The sequence below is a fragment of the Lates calcarifer genome, linkage group LG18, assembly GCF_001640805.2.
Source record: "Lates calcarifer isolate ASB-BC8 linkage group LG18, TLL_Latcal_v3, whole genome shotgun sequence".
Lineage (NCBI taxonomy): Eukaryota > Metazoa > Chordata > Actinopteri > Centropomidae > Lates > Lates calcarifer.
This window is the reverse complement of record NC_066850.1, coordinates 5,132,864-5,155,594: the sequence shown is the minus strand read 5'-3', so window position 1 is coordinate 5,155,594 and position 22,731 is coordinate 5,132,864. Positions and strand designations below refer to the sequence as shown.

General features: G+C 40.5%; 1 long non-coding RNA gene across 1 annotated transcript in view; it reads right to left on the bottom strand.

Annotated features, from left to right (window-relative positions):
• The window catches only part of LOC108890164 (uncharacterized), a 42,042-nt gene extending 20,860 nt beyond the window's left edge, over positions 1-21,182 (bottom strand). The window contains exons 1-2 of the long non-coding RNA XR_001962113.2: positions 20,948-21,182; positions 12,574-12,660 (exon numbers count right to left, since the gene is read on the bottom strand). This is a non-coding gene — a long non-coding RNA (uncharacterized LOC108890164). The remainder of the gene's footprint in view (positions 1-12,573; positions 12,661-20,947) is intronic.
• Positions 21,183-22,731: the final 1,549 nt, after the last annotated feature.

Genomic DNA, 22,731 nt, shown 5'->3' with positions numbered 1-22,731 from the left:
AGTTTACTCATCCATGTACGTTGATGTGATCATTTATGACATTTATCAAGCGAAAATGTCAAAAAAAAATTAGTTGGTTTCAGCTTCTAAAATGTGACCATTTTAGGCTTTTTTGTGTTATATCATTGTAACTTTAACAGTTTGGAGTTTAGGATTGTTGGTCAGACAAAATAAGCTATATGAGGATGTATCTGTGCAGCTTTTCTCTGGAGCTTTTGATTATATCGTCCTCTGCAGATGAAAGTTGGCTCAGTTGGAATTACAGAAGCACAAATTAGCATTTTTTTGAGCATCGTAGGAGCATTGTGTCAAACATCTTCTTTTTAAATATCAACAGATGAAAAACAGTAATTAGTTGTTGTTCTACAGTACATGTATTTCTGAGTGAAGACGCCAAAATGTGAGGGGCACAAGTTGAATTAAAACCTCACACATGACGCGTGTCCCTGCAAATGCAAAAACACAAATCCAAAAGTGACACTACGGAGGCAGCAGCAGAATAACATCACTGTCACTGCATCATAATATGAGAAATGAATATGTAAATAGTGTGACTGATACTATGAAAGTCAGAGAATAAATTCAACTCTGTCATTCTCTTACAAACTCACACACACACACAAAACCCATCTCTGGCTGTGTCATCGCAGTGCTCAGATGGCTATGTGTCTCATCTCAGACACAGGACGGGGGGGCGTCGCAACAGGATTCTCGATTATCCATTTATTCGCTGCAGAGGGCATTAGGGGCCTGTCAATCCTCATTTACCCAGACTGCACTTGCACAAAACTAAAGCCATGACCACACACACATTTGGCGTTGGCTGCTTTTTTGCACAAAACTAACGGGCCGTTTTAAAAACGCTGTCGTTTGTGATTTCTCCGACCAAAACTAGCCCGACTTTTCCCGTCTGCTGTGTTAAAGTGTTGGTCCGTCTCTCAATACTTTCAGGAGACATAAACCTAGGTATAGCTAAATATCCTGGTTCTTACCAAACGTTACTCAAACAGGAGTAAACACTGCATTTGTTGGGGACTATTTTCAGCCGTGGATTAACACACATTTAATGAGTACGAGCAGCAGGACACTGCAAGTGGGACTGACTTCAAATTAACTACAGTGCCCAAGTTCATTGTAATTAAGGAGCATGTCACAGAGTGCAAGTGTTATTCACTGATATGCTTTTAATACTGTAGTTTTTGGACAACAGTGGCGCTCTATGGCAAAGAGTAATAAGCTGCATTAAGCTTAAAGAACACAAGAAATACTTGTTAATCGGGGCTGATTCATTGTTGGTTTTGGTCTCCTCACAAAATAAGAAAAATATACCTAGAATGTCACTAGATGTATCCTTCAACACTCAAGTGCTGAATACATTTGCTGGCAGGTGTATTTTTCAGACCATTAGCTTAGCAACATCTGGGGTTTTTCTTTGTTCCAGTCTTTGTTGTGGGATCTTTTCACTGCACTACACCTCCCAGGGATCACCTGTCAGTCACACAGTGCCTCCACTTCTGCTGCTGTCTTTCTTTTTTGGATTTTTCCTTTGATAAACTTTCTGTGTGGAGTTTGCCTGCGCGAGTTCCCTCCAGGTGTTCTGGTTTCTCCCACAGTCCAAAGGCATGCAGGTTTGGTTAATTGGAGGCTCTGAACTGCCTTTGAACGTGAGTGTTAATGGGCCTTTTTTTTCACAGCAGACATTTTGACTCAACATAGTAGTTTACTACAAGTCATCAACATAATAAACACTCAATAGTTTACGCAAAAGTGAGCCATAAACAGAGATTTCAGACACTTAAGAATCATTAAGTGTCGACTCACGTAGTGTTACATAATGACATTAACACATCTATCAAATGTGGGATTTCTAACAAAATATAGCGGCTGTTATTCCTTTAGTTTCTACAAACTCCAAATGGTAAATAAATCACACTCCAAAAAAAAAAAGAGAAAAAAACAGTGGAGGGTAAATATGGTGGAAAAAGGAAGCCAACAGAGAGTGGTTTCAGACTAAATAATTGTAACTGCTGTATGTGTTATGCATCATTTCATGTCCAAATTATAAGAAACATGTTGTAAGTTGAACCACTGTTGTCCAATTTGAACTGATAATAGAGTAGGAATTATTTATTTATATAAAACCAACTTGCCATGCTAGCGGTATGCTACTAGCATGGCTAAAGACACCTTTAAATGCTGACTAGTGAGGGTTTACCAGCCTTTGAATATGTTATTATAAAACACACTTTGAAGGAAGAAAACATAAATACAATGACTGACAATTTCATAATTTTTCTGTTCTCTATTTGGATCTGCAGGCAAAGGAAACCTGCTCATTGTTCAGAAATTCTCAATCCCACGATAAAACTCTCTACAGTGTCTCCCACAATGCAACACAACAGCGTTAGAGAAATAATTCCACTACCAGCTGCATGTGACAAACATAACAATTGCGCGGCGCCGCAGGTTAATTCACGGCTTTGATGGATGCTGAATCAAGGCTGTCGCTGCAAGCACAGAAGAAACCATGGCAATTAGAAAATCCCTGTGTGTGAGAGTTGGCTGCTGCATGCACCGCTGGGCATAAATGAGTCTAGCAGCCCGGGCAACGTAGGCAGGGCTTTAACACAACACCGCAGACACGCCTAAGACTCCCATTGTGCCTCTCGCTAATCCATTTCCACCCTAACAAGCTGCTGCCTTCGAACCCAGCCATCCAACCACAAGCCTGTCCACCGTCTGCTGGGCTTGGTTCAGCTCCAGTATTCTGACTTTCAGCAGCCATTTTAAGCTCTCTCTCTCTCTCTGGCAACACTCGCCCTCCTCTGTGTGTTGAAACAAAGCTGTAATGTTTCAGCATTGAAGGGCTGCTACTGTACTTGTTTCAATGCATGTGTTCAAAGTGGTCAGCTGTGTGTGTTTTTATTGAGTGTGTGTCTATTATTCTGAGTGTTTTTAATTTGTGCTGCAAAATTGAAACTCTTAGGGAGGAAATAGGTGTCACATTAACAAAAGCCTCAGCCTCGGAGAAGTGGACATTTTGAGATTGGCTGATGTAGCATTGAAGGAAATGATAAACCAGACCAGATGCTGTTGTCCAACCAGAATAGAAAGCTGTCCTCAGCATCACCTTATAGTTTTATTATTTTTCTCCCTCATGGACGGCATTTTGATTACTTCTATAACCTCCAGATAGTCATACTTTTCAAGGAGCTCAGGAGGCAGTTTTTTTTTCTTTTTTAACCAACAAAGGTATAAACAGAGGGGAAAAATGTGCCCCTTTAGTTCTATGCTAATAAAGCAGCTGAGGCACCACTGAGAAATCAACAGTGCATTTTCTCTATTGAGCTGAAAATTGTTGAGGCACTTGAACAGCACTATTTATTGTACGTGCAGTCGAGAACATTACCTCAGGTGAAAAGAGCTGAGTAGCGGACAAATAAACAAAATTAATAAGAGCATCCGAAGCCTTTCCGGCGTCTGCCTGTTTTAAATAACATTTTTATTGAAATCTTCTGAAGAAATGAAGGAGCTTTTTGGTTCTTTGTTTTCGGTTGTTTTTTGTTTTTTAAACTGCACTTTAGTGGCAACTTTTTAAACAAAAGGAGTTTGGTGTTTTTGCCCGATTGCACATCTTATCCCACCTGTTATCAAAGTGACAAACTTCCCTGTGGGCTTGAGCACCGACATACGCCCGCGCAGACACTGGGTATGATGAGATAAAATGATACAGGGGAGATGATACAGTATAATTTCAGAGGCGTGCAGGCGAGAGCAGCTTCAGGTGACTCAGCTAACTGTGTCTGCTGAACAAGAACAGAACTTTTCTGTCGTTGCATCTGTTCTCTCCCTCTCATCGTCTCTGTCTCTCTTCACTGCGATCTGTGTAATCAGGCACGAGTGCCTTCAAAATCATCTCCAAAGGGGCTGGTTCACAGAAACACTGGGGTTTCATGCTTCTTTTTGGGGATTTTTTTTTTTTTTTTAATATGCTTGTTTCTCTGATCCCTCACTAATTAATCTGTTGTTCAAGCTAAAGACTTTACTGAACCCCAGCAGGGAATTCACATTACAACAGCACAATGAACAGGATGAGAAAAAAAAGAAAAAAGAAAAGAACCAGGTGTTAATGAAATTGGAGAGATGGCATTAAAAATATGTATATAAAAGTATATTTAAGAGTAAATACTGTTGGCTGGACACTGTAGTTTTTAGGAAACTGGGGTAAATGGTGCATTTCTTGGGGACTATTTTCAGGTGCGGATTAGTGCTCCAGTGAGTATTTACAGCAGCAGGAAGGTATAAATAAGTATTAATGAAGTGTAAATGGTATTAATAAGTGTATAACCCACAGTAAAATGTGAGTCTCAGTTAGTTTATGGAAACTAGATGTGAAAAATATGTTAAACTGTCACTGAGTTTACATGAATCTCAAACAGAAGATGTCGTTTTGTTTAAGGTTAGGCAGTTCAAGTCAGCGGCTGTTTATTTCAACAGCAGTTTGCAGAGTTATACAATACAGTTTTAATGTCTGCCCATGCAGAGAGACAGCACTGAAGTTCTGTCTGTAGTGACTGAAACTCAATATTGTTCAGAAGTTAAACTGTTGAATCAGTTACAGTCAGTTCTCAACTCTTTTTTTCTATAAGGAACTGCAAATTAAACTGTTCAGTGCTGCTGAAAAATGAAGAGGCGTTTGAGAATCACATTAGTATGTTACAGTCTGGCCTTCTATTTTAAAAAATGTGACTCATATTCAGGCTAAAAGTAATATACAGTTAATGATTTAAAATTAGATAATAAAATGGAAGCGGGATGAGTTTTAAATTGTATTCCCTGAACTTGTGGTGCAATTTGGCATTTCTCTTTATGTCCAGATGAGCTGAGAAGATGTGTGTCAGATGCTCACAGCTGTAGAGAAGATATAAGCTGTGTGCTGGGGTTGGATACAGTTGAAATATGGTTGTATAAATGTCCTATAGCTAGGTTTTGAGCCACTTTTAGCTTCAAACTCTTGCAGTGTCCCTTTAGACAGCTTTTCAATCTCTAAATCCCCCTTAATCTTGTGTCTTTGTTTATCTTTTTCAACAAAATGAAAAATTAATGCGCAGAAACTTTTAACACAATCGAAGGAGTCGGGAAAATACTACAGTGCTAAACAGATATCAGAGCATTAATGTGATTTCTACAACATATTTTTGCCTCAAACTTCACAGCTGCTCTTGCGTCTCTGAGCCCTTCAGTGTCAGTCTGTTTAAAGTAGCTGCCTCTTGGCACAAAGGCAGACACAGTGAATATGAACTGAATAAACTCCAGACAATAAAAAGGCAGCACATCAATAACTGCTAGGCTGGGCTTAGCAGGGGGGCTTATTGGTTTAATTCTCAAAATACACCAAGATGGGAGACTGCATAAGAACAAACAACTGAAGGGGGTGTTTGTACGTGTTTGTGTGTGTAAGCGTGTGCTCGAAATCCAATCTACCATCTTTTTCAACACGTACAGCAGGCCTAGTGCAAATATTAGCACTGCATCTATTGGGAAGCAATCTGGCTGTCACCATATTGTTGTTGTTTTTTTTCATGCAGAAGCTTCAGTAAACAGAGCTGAACAGACACTGAGTGTTGCCTCTGTTGTTTTGCTGCTCTAGGAGAGGTTGTGCTGGTAATGAGCAGTAAGTTCAATGGCTTCCATCCTTACTGTCGCTGTGCTTCGGCTGGCTTGTGCAGCGTACCGGAACAATGGCATCGTTTGGGTGTTGTTTCAGTTGAATGTCATTTTGTTTAGAGTGCGAACACAATGGGCACAACAGCGTGGAGGGTGGCATGTTGGAGTAATCCCATTACTTCTGTGTGGCAGCTAATCGCCTTCTGTTTGTTTTTTAATTCCTGTAACCTGTTTTGCATTCTGATGTTGAATTGTTTACATTTATTACATTTAGCAAACAAACTGTATTATTTATAGTGACTCTGCTCAGTATTTAGTTCAGATGATGTTTGATGGCAGCAGTGAATCAAAGGAAACTCCTGCGGTGTATCATACAAACATATTACTACGTGAAAAATCATAATTTAAATAGCCTTTCAAGAGCAGTCATGCTGTATTGTATTTAAAGCGCTCAGCAACAACACATTAGCAGGGCTGCAATTACCACTGGAGACAACAAAGCAAACCAAGGGGAGCTTACGATGACATGAGTTTATGATTTACAGTGTCATTCTAATATTTTTAGACTAAATTTGACTGTTTTAGGTGTACAACTAACTGAATTAAAACAAAGGGAATTCGAGTTTTTGCAGCATAGGAACAAAACAGGGTGAAGAATCTGAATGACTATTATGTTTAAAGCCAACTCATACACACTCTGATGTCTTCATGTTATGCACTGACACATCAGCACACCACACACACACAGATCTTGGTAGAGTCATCTCTGTAGTCTTGCCCTTTTGAACGGATGATTCTCCCTCAGTGATAATGTGAAGCCTCTATCTTAGGCAGGAGCGCTGACGTCTATTAGATCTATAAATCATGTTAGCCGATGGGTGAGGAGGGGGAGGTATGGGGGTAGGGGGTGGCGGGCGGGAAGGGGTATACAGTGAGAGCTCAGGGTCGTAAATCTCATTACCTGAGACTGCTGCCGACCCCCCCGCCGCCTCACCCTGTCCTCAATCTCTCCCATTATCAGCTGACCTTGACCGCCAACGCAGACACTTACACTCAATCAGGGCTGCAGAGGGTGTGTGTGTGTGTGTTTGCCTGTCATATTCGTGTCATGATATTTGAAGCCCCTCCCCCCTCCCCCTCCCTATCTTAAATGAGGCCCTGGGATCTTTCTAATGGAAATATCAGTTTATTCTTGCTCCTGTCAACCTGTCATTAGTTTGCTTCCATCTAGCTTGTCCATCACTCTTAATGGTGAACACACACACTCCACTTTGAAATATATGCATGTTATTTTCCATCATCTTGGACTGAACAATCTTCTGCTGGACGAAAAAAGGCGTCTCATTCTTTTAACGAAGGATTAGCAGCACAAAATAGATGAGAACACCTTTAAAGGCCAGATGCCTTTGATTAAAACTATCATTTTTAAACAGAAACTACCTTCTGGTAATCCTTTTTTTTCCTTTTGTTGAACAGATTAAATCTCTCACACAGGAGGAAAAAAACCTGTAATTGTGAAAGTTCTAACTTTTTTCTTTTTTGTTCTGTGGCGAATGAACAGATTTCTTCCGCCCTCAGCTCTGGTTACCTGAGTCACTTTCCAAGCTGCTGTAAAATGGCTAATAAATGCACACCTGTAAGCACAGCATGGTTCATTTGAAGTCTAATGATCTAATGTCGAAATACAGACCTGTGACTGCGTAACACTCCTGCTTTAACCACTACAGAGAAGAGGAGGAGAACAAGAGGATTTTAATAATAAATCTGGTTTAAGTTAATGGTAAAAAGATTGTTAACATGTTTTTCTAATGGTTTCAAAGGCAAAAAATGGGTCAGATATTATTTTTAGCCATGCTTGTACAGACATTCATGATTCCCAGAGGATGAATCCTATTGACTTGGGTGATCCCCCTCATTTTTGTGTCTAGCGCCGCCATGAATTTGACATTTGTGGTTTTTAAGATATCTGAACAACTACTGGATAGGTTGCCATACACAAATTCACATTCATTTCTATTCTATTTTATCTATAGAGCACCAAATCACAACAGACGTTATCTCATTTATATTATCATATTTACAAAGAGAGACCCAACAACTATTGGTCCTCACTTTTCATCTGGCGCCACCATCAGGTTGAATTTTGACTAAATACTGATTGCTGTGCTAATTAACAAATATTAGCATGGCTTGCACACAAAACTAAGACGTTAAATGACAGAAAATGAATATTATACCTGTTGAATATCAACATGTTAGCATTGTTATTGTAAGCATATTAGCATGCTGATGTTAGCATTTAGCTCAAAGCAGCGTTACTGAGCTAACTGTAGTGTAAATACGATGGAAAGCCTAGTATTTATTTTATAATACTATGTGCGCACACCAGTTGTTGTCCTTTTTAAACCTTGCACAGCTTGCTTTGGGAATATTGTACGTAGATAATTATGTGTGCCAAAAAAGTAAATTAGAATTTGAATTGGAGAGACAGAATAAGAGAGGGGCCCACATTCACACCAGAAATGTTGTAATTACATGGCCTGTGCTTTGCCAACTCCGTGCTGCTGTTCTGTGTTTTATAATAAAACCAAACAAACAATTGTTTATGAAAGAAATTATTCGGCTGAACCTGCAGTGCTTTTCTGCTTTGCACAATGCCGACCGACACCTCTTGGCTTTTCTATAAATAAAGCAGAGCTCTGCCTCTTCCTGCAACTTAAGTAAAGCTCATAACTTTACACCTGTTGACAACACGAGTTGGATGTGCAATCAGCACAGATGCACCAAGCATACACGGCTGCAGTGGGAGCACAGTTGCCAACAATCACAGCTTGTACAACATGAATATTTCCTTTTGGCAGCTGCAGCTACATAAACTTGGCAAAACTTTGAGAAACAAAAGAAAAGTCCTGTCCAGGTCACACAGGGTGAAATGTCTTTTTGTTGTGTAAATCAAGCCTCTGGCAGTGCCCTTGGTTTCTCTGCTGGCTGTCTGAGATCTCCTACTGCGTTCTGACTACCAGCACCAGTGAAACAGACATAATGAATGTTAGACTTCCAAACAGTGTCTGGCGCTGCTTGCAGTCTCCATATTTCTCCCACTTTCTGTTGTCCGTTTCTCTCCTTCCTCCCCCTCCTCCTCCTCCTCCTCCACCTCTCACGCTTTCTGTGTTTTCTTTGTGTTTCCTGCTCAGTTTCTCTCTCTAGATCTCACTGATATTACCGCACAGTAACATTTTTGTGCCATTAAAGAATCATTCCACATAATTTCATTTGTCACCTCCTCTGCCACCACAGTATGTCCTTATTTAATCAACTGTGGTCTTTCAAAGAAACAGAACCGATTTGACTGCTGACACAAAAATCATTTTAATTAGAATTAATCAAATTAAAAGCAGCCTCATGGAGAAGTGGTGATAATTCAGTCTGCAGCCTCTTCCTCCTTACATCATTTCTTCGACTCTCTCGCAGTTTCCTCGCATGCATCTTAATGGGTTTTCATGCCTGGAGCAGATTCAAGGCCAGAGCAGGAATCTGCTGCATTGTGGTATATCTGGCTGCTTCAATAATAACTCATATGACAACACTCTCAGCTATCACACAACCCCCAAACTGTCACTGTTCCACTGCTGTGCCTTTGGGTAGACAAGTTCACCCTGAATAATTCAGCCACAGTAGTCACTGAGCGAGTTCGGCCAGAGGAAGTTCCTGAAAAGTACATCGTGTCTGCCCCAAGGCACGATTCATGGGATGGTGACAGCATCAGTCATGTTGATAGCAGAGGGCTAATCACTAGTAAATCCAGGCATATCACACTGTAATTGAGGACGTAACCCAGGGCACAGAGTCTCTGTGTGTTCACCAACACTAACAAGGAAGTCGATCCTGAAATACCTGGATAAGAATGTCTCAGCACAGCTGATGGAGACATACAAGGAACCAATTAAGACAATATGATCCTCTGTAGATACAAGTAAACGCCTCTATGGATCTACACACGCCTGCGACACGCAGAAAAATCCCTAATCACTTCCTGTGTGACACAGCAATTTTGGACTACCGTATCATCCAGCAGGGCTGGAAAAATTTCTGGAAAATATCTAACTGTGATTTTTTTCGGACAGATATTGCCGACGCGATTTGATTTGCGATAGAATTTTTGACTGTCAAGTATCAGTTCAGTATTCACTATATAAATATAAAACATGATGGAGCATTACTTTACCTTACTGTAACACATTTGTCCTAGGATGACTGTTATGGGATGGGCGGGGGCGGGGGGCAGTTGGTGGGTGATATAGGTAGAAATGGAGACGAGGACGAGGGCTAGCCTTGATGTCTGTTGACCTGTGATTTTGCCGTGTGCGTGTGGTTTGTTATGTTCTGTAGACATCATTTAGTAATCTGATACTTTTCTGTTCATTTATCTGTATTCCATACCTGCTTGAGGCCTTACACCAATCCCATCATGCATTAGGCAAATGTGTGTGATGGGTGCATGCCAATCACTTGTAATGATAACAAAATTAATAATAACGTTATCTCCTTTTTCTATCCTCTATCTGTCAGTCTCTCTCTCACACACACACACACACACACACACACACCCCAGGGTCCTGTTCCGCTCTGTCAGGCTCTCAGGACCACCTGAGGGTACCACATCACAGGTTTGTTTTTCCTGTATCTGCTCCATCAGAGAGTAGCAGGCCTCATTAGTGTGTGGCCCCTGTAGGGTCCCGGGGCCCCAGAACCCACCCAGCCAACCTCCAGTGTCCCCTTGGGCCTCGAGCCCCAAACACAACAAATCACTGAAACAAAAACGCGTGCTAGCATCCCTAATGCCCGAATCTTTACACTTCAAAAACACAATTATGCTAATGCCAGGAATCATTTGCCATTCCAACTCTGATTTAATGCGGCCTTTTAGTGGGGAAAGCTAATTAGAGGCTTTAATTAACATGTGCGACACAAACTGAAGAGAAGTGCGAAGGAGCCTGTCGATCATGGAGGAGCACAGCGAGAGCGGTGAAAGAGGGAGAGCGAGAAAGGGAAGTCTGAAAGCTATGCAAATGAGGCGAGGGAGCGCCACGGGGGAGGCGTGGATCTCTGCCGCTACAACGGTTTCTGTAAATATCACCGTGACCCGTAGACAGAGTGGAGTCATCTCATTAACACAGATTGGAAGGTGTCACCAGAACTCAGCCCACGAGGGTCAGCGCTGATACGATGCAACCTGGGCTCAGCGAGGGTGCCATCATTAAAACTGTGACAAAACACAGGATTTAAGACGACGCTCAGTAATGCAAATAACTTATTCCACTCACATCATCTTTTCCAGAATAACTACCTCAGGGTGGACGGCATAGTGCACTGCTACACTTCCATACTGTGCCTCTATAGCAGCAGATAAAATGCTGCCTGAATGCACATACTGTGATTGCATTTACAGTCTCTCACACAGCCTGTATACAGGTGTGTATAAATTAAACAGCAACACATGGATGCAGGAGTCATCTCATTAACACAGACTGGAAGGTGAACTCTGCACAATCCTGCATTATTGTTGCACAACTTGAGCTCAGGATATCATCATCATTACAACAGGTAGATACAAACAGATAGTGAAAATAATCACCCCTGATTTTTTTTTTTTTTTTTGCAGCGCTGCAGTTTTTCCCCCCTGAAAATAAACTGGGCCACAGCTAACTGAAAAAGGAGTTGAGGAAATGTGCCTATTAATGCCAGAGCTTTTATTCTGTTTTTACTTAACTTCACATTTTCACAAAGTTCTGCTGCACTGGGAATTTTACACTTTAATATCCAATATAAAGATATTTCAGGGCTTTATTCATTTCTCCTATTTATTGATTAAAGTACCTTTTGTGCTGACAGTTCTTTTTATAGTTTCAGTAAAGCACATTAAGCAGCTGAGGAAGTAATTTCCATACTCGCTCTATGTGACAATAGTTCTGTTTAAACTATTACCTCCTGATTAGTCAATTACATTTTACTTGGCAATGACTTCAAACCATTTTCTTTATAATCTTTTCCATTTCTTATGACAGTAATATTTACGTGAGGAAGTTTTGTAATTTATTTGAGTTTGTTTTTGCATATTTGATTAAGCTACTTTTCATGTTTAACACTGACTCTTTTTAGTTTAAAAGCCACAATATTGTTTGGTTGATTTTGTGCGAACAAAAATGCTTTTTTAGTTTTATGTATTCCGCATTTATTTCGTTCGTGAAGGCTCAATACTGTGGGAAATACTCATTATGGCTGTGGTCTGCGAGTCCCTGCAGACTGAACTCACTACTTTGCTGAATCTCTCAGTGTTGTAATCTGTCTACAAGGCTTCAATCCTGTTTGGGCACCACTGGTTTTTCCTCTTGGGGATCACTGCAGCAGCAGGGGGAGAGAGTGAAGGAAGTGAAATGTGCAGCTTCTCTGATAGTTACATGTGGACCACTTTAAAATTCATAGAAAGAACAGTCCAGCTAAGACCTGGGTGAGGATTACGATTCTGGAGTATTGATCGTCAATCTCTGAGTTTCTAACCTTTTTCAGTTGGTAGATGTAGTTTTGCCCTCAACTTTATACTCTGTAATATTACCCTATTTACAGATAAAGTCAGTGAATAGTAAATGCATCATTAATATTAATATTTCATTGTATTTTTTGCTCCAGTCGATACCATCAGATAGATACCAGTAGATAGAAACCACGACCAGAGCACTCCTATGATAAAACACTATAAATGCACTGAGGGATCACTTGTCTTGTCCTGACACATCAAATTCTGCTCACACTCATAATGTCTGATCTAAACTTTGGGCGACCATCCATCACTTCAAGGATCTTTGTTATTAATCTTTGGGAGGAGACAGCAGGAGCAGTGAGGCTCACCTGTGTGTTCGGGACAGTCAGTCCTCCGACAGGTTTTCAGGTTCGGTCACAGCGAACACCCGTCATGGCACATCATGTCCTCTTGACCTGCAGACCAGATGTAACAAAATGGCAGGAAAATTCAGTGCTGTAACAACATCCATCTCATTCCAGTATAAACTAAATGATGCCATGTTTTTTTGTTTGTTTGCTTTTTCCCGCCTAGAGACAGAAATTTCAGTTTGGTCATTTTTAGAAAAATGATCTGAACAGAGTTTGAACAAACATTCATGCCTCATGCAGTGACATATTTGACCAGGCTAGGAGCTAGGTTTCTGTCACAATACTTCAGCTGGTAGTATTAGTCTTTATTGTGGACAAGTCATACCATATACACAATTACTGTGGGGTACAGCCAGTGTCTACCCCTGTGTACAAGGGAATCACATCTGCAATGAACCATGCAAAAAGCTCCAATAACGTGCAATGTACAGGTCCTGACAAAATATAAAAACTGCACACACACAAAGAATAACAATAACTGTTGCTGTGAGGTCTGTACATAAAAAAATCTAATTGTTTGTTTTATAAAATAGTTTTGTTTAATGTTTAAGTGAATTAGAAATTCTTATAAAAATATTACTTTTCTAATTCTTGGGAGTTCCTTTGCATTGTTAACCCTTGACACCCTTGTGAAAAACCAATATATATGAAAAAAAAACCCTACCTTTTGGCATAACTTAAATGGCATTTCACCATCCTGTTATGTTTCCTCTCATATAATACTGTATATTCCATATATAATCATCTCAAATGGAAGTAGCCCACAGAAAAGCGGTGACAGTCAATACATTTATAATATCAAAGCACCAAATGACTGTGTGTATTGTTAAGTAAATAAAACTGCTGTTTAGGTTGACTCACACTGCTCTCTAGTTTCTCAGGTGTAGCACACACCGCGTGACACCTATAGCAGCAAACAGGAAACGTTAGCCACTAGCTAGCTAGCGGTGGAGTTAGCATTTAAGCTAGCAGCTAAAGACGTTGGTAGAGACCGCGAACAGAGGTAAGAGGAGAGCGACTGCCGGACTTACATTCACCAAGTGACCAGAAACACGACTCCAAGTGAATGATAATGTTGTTTTATGGCTGCTGGATGTGTAAATACGCAAATGTTTGCTAACACGTTAGCCTCATTGACTTAAGACGTGATTATGTCAGTGTTGTATTTACAACTGCCCCCATGTGGCCAACAACAGTTACTACAGCTTTTATCATATGTCCAGTCACTTTTGATTTACACTATTTTCAGGTTTGATGTTAAAAGGTTCTTACTTCAACAAAAATTGACAATGAACAGTTTGCCAAAAACACATTTCCTGTTGATTCAACTCAAAAATAATCAAATATTCATCATTTAATAATCAGGCAGCATTAGAGACTGCAGTCATGATGTGTCGAACAAGGTGCTCTTGTAGGTTTAAACTCTCTGAATTGAACAGTGCTGCAGGGTAACATTCATATGCACTTCGGCGCATCATGCTCAAGGTCGCTGACTATTAAGTGGTGAGTCTATAAAATATGTTCTTCGCTAATATGATACAGCAGAAACTTCTTTGCCTGAGGACATCGGGAAGAGATGGGGTGAGCTCATCCTGAGACAGAACAAAACCACAGAGCCCACCTGTCTTCTAAAAGATAGGATATTTAAGCAGCGGTGGGATGTAATTCAGAGGCAGATACAGTACTTTTACCACTCTACTTTTATCTAACAGTTGTCTTTTCAAATTAAGATTGTCCATATGTCATAAGTGTATGAAAGACAAAGTAGTGTTAAAGGTTGAACAGGTGGTTCCCAAATCGTTTTTGGGGCTGCACCTGTGATCTCTTGTTCTTTGTTGGGGCCCATTGTCATGTTTCAGGTGTCTATGGGTTGTTAGCAGGTACATTTATGTTTTTTCACTTTCATTTTAACAATTTAAATCCAATATTTCTTCTAAAAAAATCAATTTCAGGCCCTCAGATTTATTCTGTGACCCCCTGAGGAACCCAAACATATGACAAACCTACTCTATATACAGTAGTTAAAACTAGCTCCAGCTCAATCAGCTACAATAATATACAGTGAGTAGGGCTGCAACAATTAATTGATTAGTTTTGGTACTTTTACACAGGTAAAGATATGAACGCTTCTTCAACTCTGGGTTTAAGGAACATAGAAACCCATGTCCATGTTGGTGCAAAAACACTGTTGAAAAGTAACAAAAATGTCGCTCTAAAGCTAATGCAGATGTCTGAAAAATGAGGCTCCTGCTTAAGAGCACACCTACATTTGTATCTGTCCTGAAAGACCAATAAACTCAAAGAGAATTCTCATTATGTCAGTAAACAGTATTTCATAGCGCTCATGAAGAAATCAATATAATGTAGAAAGAGATGGAGTTGAAAAAAAACAAAAAAACAAAATGGTTGCTGAGGTTGGCATCAGAGGGGCCTTTATAGTGAACTTGATTAAAAGAAAATTGCTTTCAAGTGCTCTCAGCAGGCTGGGAGGTTGAGTGGGAGTGCTCTTGTGTGCAGCGCTGGTGGAGTTTCACAAACTAGGCTTTCAGGGTGAGGAAACAAGATGAAGAAATGCTTTGAAACAGCCCGAGGACAAAGAATGTGGAAGCACTGGTGACATGGTGGCGCAATATTACCGCTATTATCATTTTCAATACATTTTCATTTACATGCCACTTCTGAGTCTGGTGAGCTGTAATTCATTTTGGTCCCAGAGAAAGATTCTTTTTTCAGTACCTCTGCATGATGAAAGGATTTTTGGGCCTTTTTTTTTGTTGGACATTTAAATCTTTAAAATTGTTATCTTTTTAATTAAACTGCACCTCTCCAAGCCATAAATCAGACATCAGCGTTTAAAATGTGTTTTTTCTCACTGTAACTGAATGAAAATGCAACAGAGGAGTGTGTGCATGGGTTCATGAAATACAAATTTAAAAAAACTAAAATCACATAATTGTGGATTTTAGCTTGGTAAGTATTCACCTGACAGGAGTGTCAGACTGATGGGGGGTCTTTAATTTTGGAACTGTCAAGTTTGTGTAATTTATTCCCTCTTGAATTGAAAATGACATCAGGAGATCAAATACTGTCCCTGATTTCCATGAAAACGTTCACCTAATTGGCTTTTAAAGGGAGGAGTGAGAGCTGGTGAATAATTTAACTACTTGGTTTTAAAGTAGTCTGACTTGGGTGAGAATACTATTGGAAATCCATTACTGTGCAGGGTTAAACTTTCTTCTTTTCTTTTTTACAACCATATCCAGAAATGAAATTTGCATTTGATTTGATTTACATTTAGTTTCCCATCCCTGTTCTCATTAAAACACATCATCAGTCTAGTCATGTGTGAACCCAGCAGCAACAGGAGGAAACACCACAGAGCATCTAATGTACAGTTGCAGCTTTCATATTACACTGTAGCGGCTCCAAAGATGCAAACTGATTTGAAACAATGAACTCTGAATTAATTTCGCCGTATCACTGCCTTTAAGGTTTTTCTTAAAGCGTATTCGTCTTCGTTTGTTCGCTTCGTAGGTCAAATGGATCAAAGAACCTGCGAATAATGAGGATTATTCAAAGTTTCACGTCTCTGCATTGGGTTTACTTTGATACACACTGGTTTAGCACATAAACAAACATGTTCACTGTATCTGAACATCATCTAAAATGCATTAGCATACGCACTGTAGCATAGCAAACAGGGAACCCGCTGAGATTAAAAAACAAATAGTGTTCTTGGTGAATAATTTTAAGTGATTAATGAGCCTGTTTCTCTAAACATACATCCTGTAGAAGTATCATTTTTTGTTATTGTGTTAATTTTGTTTGCATTAGTAACAACTGCAGATGTTAAAATATTCAGTTTTACTAAATTGCACTGTGTTGTTGTAATGTTTTCTCTGCACGTATGAGTTTCTCTGACAACTTTGACAATTTATTTATATTTATTAATATAAAGATATATGATATTAAATGTTAAAGGAACAGTTGGTTTATTTGCATTCTTGCTGAGACTTTTATGAGATGATTGATACCACTCTCACATCTGAAGCTGGAGCCAGCAGCAGTTAGCTTAGCTTAGCATAAACACTGGAAATGGATGGAAACAGCTAGCATGGCTGAAACATTCATCCTAAAATACTTATTTTAAGTTTGCGGTGTACTTATTTGGAATCTGAGAGATGTTATTTTTGGTCTGAACCTCTGAGATGCAGCTGACAGTAGCTAGTAGTGACTTGGCTTTTCAACAGAACATGTAGCCCACAGACAGACACACAGAGACAAGACGAGACACTTCAGTGACCACGCTCAGATGGGTGAAATCCCCCGGTCCGACAAACTCATCCCACACGATCGATAGCTGCTGTGACAACAGCCCTTCTCGTCACAGGCTAGAGAACAAGCTGTTGTGAAGGTCTGAGAATGGGAGATAGGCCCCGGAGGGGAGGCTTGATTTACGAGCCTGAGTCAAGATGGTGGCACGGTCGCCCACGTACTGTAGACGGCCTTCCTGCCGCATCACTCTCCCTCTCCCTGCCTGCCTGCCGCTTTACTCGTCCTCCCTCCAGTGTCTATTTGCCTGCCTGCTGACAGCAGGAATGGGCTGAAATGACATATCACCCAGAGAAGAAAAAAAAAAAACATTTCATTGTGTTCTTTACTTTCACTCGTGTTGGATGGTGCAATCCTAAAATGTCACCTCTAGCTTGTTGTGGTTATTTTTTACAAACTTAGCCAGAGGGAGAAGAAGCTTGTCGATGTTTAGATAAATAATGCAAGAGAAGGAGCTAATTTTAAAGTGTCATGTAGCCCTCTACCACTGGGGCAAACAACCTAGTGACACTCAGGAGGTTAACTGTGCTGCTAGACAATACAACCACCCTGAGGTAAGAAGCACAATGCATTACTTTGTTGAGGACATATCACCTTCAGGCAATGGTACACTCAGTGGTATCTGTCGTAGCAGATGTTAGGCAGTGAAGAAGACAAATACTGTATCAGCTTCTTGTGGTACAGAACCTGCACGCTTTGGTGGTGATTATAGGGTGGGCAGACGTGGATTTTGTCCTCAGTTTTTTGTCCTTTCAGGTAAAAAGAGAAATATTGCATGGCACAGATAGAGAAGATGTATCAGGTGTTACTTCAGACTCTTTCTTCACAGTGCAATAAATCTTTATCTGACTATTAGAGCTGCAACTAACAGTTATCTTTATTATCACTTAATCTGCACAATATTTTTTGATTGATTCATTGTGTAATATACAATGTGTCCGAAAATTGCAAAAAAATGCCCAAAGCCCCAATTTACAGTGATGCAAAACAAAGAAATGCAGTAAATCTTTTTCAATCATTAGCAATGAGGTTTTACATGAAAACAACATTTTCTGTTAATGTTAGAGCTGTTTGTTATTTCATATTCCCCTCTGACTGGTTTTAAAGTTAATGGGCTTGGACTTGGCTGATGGTAGTGTGGGTGTTATTGCATGACTTTGAACATCCAGTGTTATAATGAGAGCTGCAGTAATTAAAGCATCTTAAAAGTCAAATACAGAAACAGCTTAAATGGCATTTTAAGGAATCTAGATGGGATCTATCTTGAGCCTCTTCAGCACTTGACCACATATTCTGGTGATGTTTTAAACCCCAAAGTCCTTCCAGCATCTCCACTACAGTTGCACCCCCACACCTCCACCCCCCTCTTTAATTTATCGGGCTGCTGTTGAGCGAGTGAAGACACCCTGCCTCCATCTCTTTCCTGAGCTGTATCAATATTCATGGGTCTGCTGGGTGCGTTTGTGCGATGGCTGTCTCATTAGCCTTTGATCCCTTTGCGCGAGCCTTGTCGGAGCGTTGCCGCGCCAACAACAGAGCAGCGTTTGAAGTGTAGAGAGAACAGCTGCTTGCATTGATCTCCATATACTTTCTTTGCCATCCACACATACACAGATGCTGCCCACAGGCACATGAATACATGCATCTACTGTAGGGCTTCACTTTGTACAGTGTGACCTCAACACTGCAGCAACTGCAAATGAAATCATCTGCTTCGTAGTAGTAGTATGTAATATACAGAGCTGAAACAAGACGTGGAATTAATCCATTAGTTCAACACAAAATTAATCAGCAGCAGTTTTGATAGGCAATTAGGTTTCTAAGCAAAATGCCACAACTCAGCCATTTCCATCCTCTCAGCTGTCAATATTTACTGCTTTTATTCATCTCCTGTGATTGTAGTCTGAATATCTTTGAGTTTTAGACGTTGGTCAGACAAAACCACTTCACTCTGGGCTCTGGGAACATGTAATGGACATTTTTTAAAACTGTTTTCTTACATTTTATGGACTCAAAGATTCGATTAAGCATGAAAATAATTGTCAGATTAATTAATGATGAAAATGATTGTTAGTTGCATCATTTGAAATATATAACAGCATGTGTGTTAATCTTCAATCATAAGCTTAATAACTTGCAGGATAATGAGTCAAATCTGTAAAATGACGTGCTGATGTTATAATTATATCTCGTCTCAGTCAAGGTGTGTTAGTTAGTCTTGTGCTTCATGGTCTCATCAACAGGTATTAAGCAAAACACACCATCCCTGAATTTTTCATAGAGGAAATGAGTAAATAATCAGTGTTTGAGCTGAGATTACACAGAGAACATTATTAAACGTACTGAACATTAATAATGAGGAGCTTTCTCTTACAAGATAGGGCCACTAAAGCCACTGAATTATCATGCAAGTTGGAGCAAAATCATGCAATTTGCCACCACGAGGCTGTGGAAATGATGGAAATTGTAGAATTACTCGCTGCAATCAGGAATATTTCAGTCAATCCCACAAACAGTCAACAGAGACAAGTGTTTTTAAAACGTGTTTCACAACGTAGTCCAACTTCTCTGCGATTTATCACAAGTAATTTGCTTTAAAAAAAAAAAAATCACTTGAAGCAGCCAAAAATGACATGACATCATGTGTTATGCAGCCACAGCACAGCTCCTGCTCTACTACGATGCCACTGGAAAACACAGGCTTTCTTCGCCCCTTGACTTTTACATGAAACGCTCTGTATAAAGCACACAGTTATCAGAGTCACAAAGCCTTTTTTAGGAAAAAAAAAGGCTAGAATTATCACAGTGAATCACCAAATCACCACCATGCTTTAATCATCTTGTCGTGTCCTTTTGCTATTACAGGCCACTTCACTTCCTCTCTCCACTGTTAAGATTTTTTTCCACCACTGTGCAGCCCGAGCTGGAAGCAGAGGGTCCAGCTAGTATGACATCATGACACCTGCACAAAGACAGTACCCTGCGCTAGTCCACTCAATAATTCTCCACTCTGCTCTGAAATGGCATCTGCTGTGTAAGGAGCATGGTTAAAAATTAAGACCAGAAGCTTGTCTGGGTCTACTGCCCCCCTGAGAACAGGTTAGCAGATCAATACAGCCAATGTGCCTGATAACATTAGACCACCCTTAATGGCTCTAATGAAGAGAGTGGTTGACACATACTTGGGAGACTTAGGACACAGAAACAGTCTGTTAGCTGCAGAGCCTGTTTTAGGTTAGTGTCACATTTTAACAAGGACTGCAGTTGCGTTGAAAACTCAGTTATTTCTTAACACTTGAGGAATGATATAGGATGTTTTATAACATACAACACAACAAGATCACAAGAGCAGATTCACAAAGCAAAAGTAGAGAGAATCAAGCAGGAAATTCTTAAAAAAAAAGAAGAAAAAAAAAAGGTGAATTTGTGCAGAAAAATGCGACAATTTAAACCAAAAATCTGCTGTAAAATTAACACCTGACACAAGATGAGAGTTGCAACAAGCTTTAGTAGTGCACATGCAAGTGAGAAATAGAATATAAGCTCATTTTCACAGCTGCCGGTGATTTATTCTGCGCTGCACACCAACTGTATAACTGTGAGTATAAAAGGATGGAGAGAAACAACCTCGGAGCCGAGTTTCTGATGCAATCAACTCTTTTCAGTGTCCTTTGCAACATCAGGTCACACTGTTGCCGTGAATGAGTCTGATTGCAGGGACTGTTATCAGTCTTCAAATGTCAGAGAAACTACATCTCAGCAGAATCACTGCTGACATTTTGATAAATCAGACTCTATTTTGCTCAATCTACACTCACACACTCACACACTCACACACACACACGGTGCAACCTTATGCTGAAAAGCCTTGTACTTGGCAGGATCTTTGCACGCAGACACACTACTTAACACCCCCAGCGCCCGACCGCTGCTGGTCCACAGCGCCTGATAAAGATGAAAGGAGGAGAGGCTCAAATGGAGGCAGTGAGAGGTAACGTACCTCAAAGCGGGCGTTCTTGGTTTTAACTTCAGGAGGGCTGCTGGGATGCACCAGTCAGGCGGGACTGTCGACTTCTCTCCCCCCCTCGGTCTTCTCCTTTCCTCCTCTCTGCTCTGTCTGGGATGGAGAGTCAGGAGGAGAGCTGCTCCTTCGTTGCCTCCTCCCTGCCTCTGGCTCGCTCTGCTACTGTCTCAGCCCCTCTCACTATCATACCTCCCCTCCCATGCTGATCCCCCCCCCCCTCTTTCTTTTTTTTTTTTTTACTCCTCCCCTTTTCTAACCTGCTCCCTCCTATCTCTCCTTTCTCCTACACCAACCTACTCTTCCTCAAACTCAAGGGTGACAAGGGAAATCAGGGCTTTTATCTTTACTTCTACAGATCATGTTTGTTTTTTTGCTAAAATAGAATAAAAATGTCATTGTTTAAACATCTGGTAAGGCGAGTTTTCTGTATTCCATTGTTCAGAAAGTCCAAAATCTGTGTGATAACAGCACATAACGTAACACGACACTGTGGATTTGGGCTAAGACCAACAGCTATTTGCATTATATGAGAATTTTTCCAGTTAATCCATTGATTGTTTTGTCTTTTAAAGGCCAGATTTCAAGAAGAATGTTTTATCCAACTGAAAACTCCAAAGACATTCAGCTTATGACGTGAGGCAAAGAAAAGGATAGTCCACACATTTCATGTTATAAATGATTGATGATTAATTGTTTATCAAAATAGCTGATTTTCTAATCGACCTTTGAGCTCTACTGTGGACTTTAATGATGGTCCAGTGTTGCTCAGTTGTTGTATGCAGATGAACTGAATTCCCTACCAATCACAGAGGCAGAGGATATAATGATGGTTTTTAAGGTTTTTGATAATTCACACAGTCTGTACAGGGCTGAGAGTCCGTTGTGAGGTTGTTGCTAATTTTGTAAAGTCGGTGATCATATCTCTTCACATCTGGTACATTACTCATAGCTTTCCCACTGTCTCAGTGAAAAGAAACTCCTGAGAGAGTGGACTGACGAATACTGATAGAAAATAGGAAGGCACTTATAGCACAGTAAGGTGCTGTGGATGAAATCATATCACCCAGCTGTGTGTTTCCACCACAGACCTGTGAATAAAATTCACTCATTACTTGCCCTTTTTTAGAATAAGATTTGCGTCAGATGACCACTCGTGGATTCCTCAGCATCGGCCAGTTACCAGTCTTTTTCTCTCTTTCTCTCCTTCGTCTCTCTCTCTCCCCCCCTTCCCATAGAGAGCCCTCCACTGCCTCTGCCCCTGTTTCCATAGTGACACTTTCCCCGACTCTGGCTCGACATAATCAAGTGAACGGGATAGGGGTGGGGGTTGGGGGCGAAAGAGGGAACTAGGAGTGTGTGTGTGTGTGTGTGTGTGTGTGTGCACGGAGGGGGGGTTGAAGAAATGGCCAAGATGAGAACGATAAAAAAGAAAAAAAAGGCTAACAGCGAGAGATAAAGGAGCAAATAATGAATAAAGAGAATGTCAATAAAAATGGTTTGTCAGCGGCAAACGGTGTTGTCGGCTTGAGTCCATCTCCGCCTGATGTTGGGTTTAGATCAGGTGCTTTGGAAAGCCTTGGCATATGGTTGAAATAATTATCATGCTCATCAAACAACTAGATGGCCACTTGTGCTTTGTGACAATGCTCCCACCAGAGCAGAAATGAATTATGGGATAGTGTTGATCAATCTGAATTTTAATGTGAGTGGTGCTCAGCATGGGTCGAAAGCGTGATGCCAGGTGGAGACGATGTAAACCA